Raw genomic sequence first — 6,000 nt, forward strand, 5'->3', positions numbered from 1 at the left:
AGTTCATGGCTCCTCATTTCAACCTTTTGTTTTAAGGGATAGAAGGAGGGCAGGCCGAGTAGGTGATTGGGTAGAAAGGTTGAAGGCTACATGAGGGAGAAGGTCATTGTTTCTCAAGGCTTCTTTGACCATGACAGTAGAAGCTGCATGGGCAACCTAAGGTAAGCAAACCTGGGGTTAGAATACTTGGCAGCACTGCTGATGTTATGGATGACTTGGAGTTAATGGCTGTCTAGAGGAGAGTCATTGCCATGTGGCGCTTATGCATTTGGGGTAAATTGAGTCATCAGGAGGAGCTGCTTGTTCCACATGAAGCAAACCTGTCCTTGGATGAAATATGCTATTCGCCTATCCAACAGGGCAGCAGCAGAAGCAAGATAGGGGCAAAGTGGCCAAGGATGGGAAAAGCCATGACCATCACCCAGACTAGAAGAAGCCTGCTCCCTTTCACCCTTTTCCTGCTTTTTGAGCCTGGTGGCCTGGTCTCACAGACTTTGGACTATCTGGTGAATGAAGCCTGATCAGTTGACATAGAAACAATACTCTTCTCCAAGAAAGATGCAAGTGCCCTTTTGTAGATCCGTGACAGAGTCAAGGATTTTGTTGAATCCTTCTGACATTTTTCTGAGAGTTGTTGTTGGGTTTGACTGACAGGGCCAGTCCCGTCACTCTGGCTTTCACACCTGTGGAAATTCCTATTATCAAGCCTATTATCAAGTGAATGAGGGTTGGGACCCAGGAGCACTGTGTGGCATAGGTAGGACTAGCACTCTTGTCTTGTTGACTGTATCCATTTTGGGAGTTAAGAATACCAGTGTGCAGGCCCCAGCCCAGTTGGCAAGGAGAAAGATCTAGGCAGAGGTTCTGCAGAGCCAACCCTGTCCTGAAGTATTTAAACAGAAATGGTTATGCATCTCTAGAAGGTGAGCAGCGCCTTATTTACTGGTTCTATTTTTCCAGATCCCCACAGTGACAGGCTTGGCTGACCCTGTGAAGGGAGGCATTTTGGAGGTGTTTTTCGTCTGAGTCTGGTCCCTCTGAACTGTAGTTGAGTCTTTGGTCCTGTTTACCTATGGTAGATGGAACCTCTTGGTGCCTGTTTGTTAGTGTTGTAGTGGCTCAGAAAAAGGAGACAGGCAGCTGGGATATGTGTTTCTGTCTGTGGGTACCAATTTCCAATAATAAAGAGTGGAAGCTAGGTGATATTAGAGAGACATGACTGTTTGTCAAGGAGCTGGGAGGTATCTATGATGGGCGGCCTGTTATATGGTAGGCATCCTGTTCAGGGAGGGCTTGAAACCCAAGGGGGAAATTAGGAGCGATCTCCTTTGGAGAGAAGATGTGGGTGTTAAAAGTAGTATAGTACTGAGGGAAATGTAGGGTAATAGTGAAGTTACAGCTAGAGATAGGTGGATATCCCAGGGGGACTCGTAGAGGACCTTCACAGGAGATGCACAGTATGACTTTAAAGAAAAGCTGAACATTAGAGTTTATAGGCCTTAGAACAAGATGGTATGGAAAAACTGTTTAAGCATAGGCAAAAGCTATGTCAGTTTGTCTGTGGTTTTTGTTTGCAGCTTTGGCCTTCCAGATTTTTTTTTAACATCATAGGAAGTTACCAGGAGGACTTGGCAAGAGCCCAAGTTGTGAGTGGGAGAGTTAGCCTTTTAGGCAGAAGTGGAGATAGAGACACAAAGCTAACAGCCTTTAACCAAGGAAGACTTGGATTAATTTAGTAGAGAATGGTCCAGTTATAGGGTCCTAAAAAGATATTTAAGGATCCCTGGGTTAAGTGAAGAGGACATCTAAGATCAGGTTATCAGAAGGGGAACTTTAGTTAGGATAAGGTTGGAGGAAAGCAATAGGAGTTTGATCTAATCAGGAGCCATCTCAGTACCAGTCTGGAAAATGCCTGAGCATGCCCAGGAGAATGAGGGTGGTTGTCACAAAGAGAAGATGATGGCCAAAGGCTCTTTTTTGTGAGGCTCCAGTCAACTGAAGCAATACCTAGTAGGGCAGCTGTGAACAGAAGGGCCAAGAGTATGTAGGCAAGGAGGTAGGAAAGTGGCAATGTATGGATCTATCTAAGATCCTGGATGAGGGGGTGGAATGGCCCCAAACAAGGTGAGTGGTAAATCAAATTGTAGCCAAAAGACTAAGGACTAGAAGATACATGAACAGTCAGAGGTCCTCCACAAGGCAAAGAGCTAGAAGAATGGCAAAGAGGTGGATTTCATCTAAGGACTGAAAGAGGAAGAGTTCCTGGGAAATAAGACATTTTACCCAGGGGAGGATAGGTTTATGGCTGTCTACTGGGGGATGATGGAAAAGAAGGGTTTTTGTCCAGGGAAGAAGAGGGCTTAGAGGATGAGACTGAAGGAGACAGGTGAGCGCTTGCCTTAGAGCATTGGTGAAGCGACAGATAAAGCAGGGCATTATTTCTCAGGGATGAGGGTGAGATGAAGACACATTAGGGAGAGCCAAGTAGAGAAGCAGAGACTTATTTGAGGTTGCTATTCATTAAAGGGTCCTTTTTTAGTTTGGAGAAAGGTATCCAGGCAGATTTGCCTAAAATCTTGGCTACTATAGGGGTGCTTAACATCACAATGTGTTGTCTGGTTCACTTGGATTTGAATGGTGGTAGAGTGAGATCTCAGACCCAAACCTGGTCTCCTGGTTAAACCTCGTAAGACACTAGGGAGATTGGGGCAGATAATGGTCTGTGTGGACTTGCAGGAGATTTCATAAAAGTGAAAAGAAGTGAGAGCGGTGTCTTTGGGAGCCTGGACATGGTACTGTCAATTTCCACAACAGAGATGCCAGTTAAAAAAAACAGCTGTCCTGATAAAGAGGGGGAAGTAAAATGGAGTGCCTACATGTCAATTAAGAATAAAGCAGTCTTACCTTCCACCCAGAGAATTATGCAAAGTCTGGCAGCTGTAATGATCCAAGGGGCATCCAAGACTGTTAGGGCATGTTAGTCATCTGAGGCCCACTCAGATTGGAGAGGACATGACTGTCTGTGGAGCACCCTGAGAAGGAACTCCTGCAGCAAACCTAGCTGCCAAAGGACAATCTGACTTCCAGTGAGGGTCCTCACACATGCAACATGGCTTGGAGGAACATCTGAACTAAAGGCACTCATTGGCCCAGTGCCCTGAAATAGAGTCCTGGAGGGGACAGTACCCCTTTGTTCCCTTGGATTTGTTTGGGTTTCTAGTGGTGGAAGCAAGCAACTATAAATCAGAGATATATCATAGGTGGGTAGTCTTATTTTGATTCCTTAGAGGCCTGAGAAATTAATTTCTGTTGTGGGGCTTGAGAGCCTGTTTTAATTTTTTGGAGGTCTCTTAGACCTGTTTTTATTCTTTGGGAGAGAGAGTGAAGGTTAGGATGACAGTAACATAGTTTCAAGTGAGGTCATATATCTGGACTAGGTTTTGGAATTTCTTGAATATAGGGGTAAGAGTCTGAAAGGAAGGAACCAAAATGGTGATTGATTTAAGAGAGGTCTGTGAAAGAGAAAGGAACATGGACTTGGATAATGTCTTTGTTTTTGGCAACTTCATGAAAGGGAAATTGGGAATGGTGAGACCAAATGGGAGAGGCCAGATCTTGTACAAGAGGGAGTACAGTTATTGGGACTTAGAGGCTGTTGTTAAGGAGCTGTCCAACCCACAGGTGGAGATAGGCAAGGTGATGAGCTAGAGCAGCTTGTTGTGGTGAGTCAGTTTTGGGGGCAGAGGGTTTGTCCTTCTTTGAGGAGAGGCAGACTACCGCCCAGTGGCCTTTTTTATTGCAACTGGAGAATGGGGCCCAGTGACAGATGGGGATTGGGGCAGCTTCTGGCCCAGTGTCTCACATTTCCACATTTAAAGTAAGGCCCCTCAGGGGGATCTTGTGAGTGGTTTTATTGTGAGTAGCTCCAGGAGGCCTCAGGATTTGATATTTTTATTTGATGTGGGCAAGTTTATCCCTTTGTTCTTGTTTGTTTCTCCCATTCAAAACTTTATAGGTCTGGGTACTAGGATTATTCTGGTGGGTACTTGGGCCCTACTCTAGATATTTTAGTTTTTTTTCTGATGCCTGGTGTCAACTGATTAATAAAGCACAGTTGTGATTGGTCAAGTAGAGCAAAGAAAGCTTGGATATAGACTTCGGGCCATTTCCTGTTGCATTTGCAGAGTTTGAAGTACAGTCACCCAGTGCAGTCAACAACAAGGTCAGGGCCCTGAAACCCTGGTCAAGCACCAAAGTAGTCCCAAGAGACTCCAGGTATTCTGAGGGACATAAGACCTAAACTCCCAAGCAGGTATCCCTGGTTGGGGAGAAAATCACGACTAACCATCCAAGTTGGCATGCTAGCTTGACTTCCAGACCAGACTGACCTAAAGCTTATGCCCAAAACCAGACAGCCTGGACCTAGGGGCATTGTTGACTGCTGGTGGGAGAAGAGGAAGCAAAAATGAAGTTGTCAGGAGGAAAATCAGAGTAAGTTCCCTGGAAAAAGTCGCAAGTGAGCCAGTGTAAGAAATTCTTGAAAGAAGTGAAGGGGGAGGGCAAAGGAAAGTTTTGCAGGGTGTAAGATGTAATATGAACAAACAAGAAGAGACATTGAGGATGTTCAGGAGGGGAAGATTGGAACACAAAGGAGATTGTCTAATTAGTCTTATATTAATCTCTTCATAAATTATTATTGTACTTATTGTACCTCTAATAGTAAGTTTGAAATTGAGATATAAAGGAAAGTACTCACTGGTTATGTGTCTTTGAGTGTGGTGTAGCTGGCTCCATTCTAATACAAGTTCTAATATAAACAAGAGTCATTATTACAATTCCTTTTTCTAAACATAAACACAGATGAAAAGCTCTACAAATACAATCGTAGTAATAGCAGTAAGTTGAGAGTTATAACAATAAATTCTACATAATTTTTTTCAAAAAGCAGAAAATAGACTGGATTACATAGTTTAAAGTCAATGTGGACCATATAGTGAGACCCTGTCTCAAAAAAGACAAAACAAAAAACAAGGATACGATGAGAATATATTTTACTATGACTATATTAACCCTGGCTGCTTTTTTTCTGTCCAGTTTTAGTTTAAATTTGGATCTGTGAACTTTCTTACTCAATTACTTTTTGCCAATAATAGGATAATTGCTGAAGCAGGATGTGATGGCACATGTGTGTAATACCATCACTAGGAGTCCAAGGCAGGAGTATCTGGATAAATTGCAGACCAGCTTGTGCCATAAAGTGAGTTCAAGAACTTGGACTCAAAACTAGACTGAAACAGATCCGTCTCGGGCTTTTGAGTGCTAGGTCTGTAGACCTATACCACTGTGCTTGACAACATTAAAAGTTTTACAAACTCAGAGAAGCTTGAAAAGTTGTGAAGGTCTGAGAAAGATGGATCTTGTAAAGACTTTTATGTATGATCATTCTGGATCATATTAGAGGGAGTTGTTTTTTAGTTTTTTTTAAGAAAGTAAGCCTTAAAATCTTTTGATTTTTTTTGTTTTGTTTTTGTATTTTGTCTTTTTGAGACAGAGTCTTGCTACACAGTTTAGGCTGGCCTTGAGTTCATTTTAAAGTCAAGGCTAGTCTTGAACTTTTAATGATCTTCCTGCTGCAGTCTCCTAAGTGCTGGGAATCATGCAGATGACTAACATCAGAGTCATCTGATGCAAAAGTAGAATGTGATACTTTCTGTTGCAGCTACACAATTCTCATAATTTGTTCTGGATATGAAATTATAACTAATATAGGAAATAAAGATTCTATATTTTGTCAGGTAATGTCCTGTGTTTCATTTTGTATTTTTGGTTTTGGGTGTTTTGTTTTGTTCTGTATTGCTTTGTTATTTTGAGGCAAGTTCTCATGATGTGGTGCAGACTGACTTTGAACTTGCTTATGTAAATTAGGTTAGCTCAAACTCACAGTGGTCCTCTTGCTTCAGCCTCCCTGGTTCTGGGATTCCAGATAATCTGGATTATGTC

The 6,000-nt window shown here is 42.7% G+C and overlaps 1 protein-coding gene across 3 annotated transcripts in view; it reads left to right on the plus strand.

Annotated features, from left to right (window-relative positions):
• LOC134475111 (ATP-dependent RNA helicase DDX3Y-like) overlaps positions 1–5,799 on the plus strand; it is a 69,873-nt gene extending 64,074 nt beyond the window's left edge. For all 3 annotated transcript variants that reach the window (XM_063244506.1, XM_063244505.1, XM_063244504.1), the window contains exon 18: positions 1–5,799. This exon is cut by the window's left edge and continues 23,065 nt beyond it. The gene's annotated coding sequence lies outside the window, so the exon portion shown is untranslated.
• Positions 5,800–6,000: the final 201 nt, after the last annotated feature.

This window comes from Cavia porcellus, unplaced genomic scaffold (genome assembly GCF_034190915.1).
Source record: "Cavia porcellus strain 051 isolate PalLab524CR breed Dunkin Hartley unplaced genomic scaffold, mCavPor4.1 scaffold_61, whole genome shotgun sequence".
In the NCBI taxonomy this organism is placed as follows: domain Eukaryota; kingdom Metazoa; phylum Chordata; class Mammalia; order Rodentia; family Caviidae; genus Cavia; species Cavia porcellus.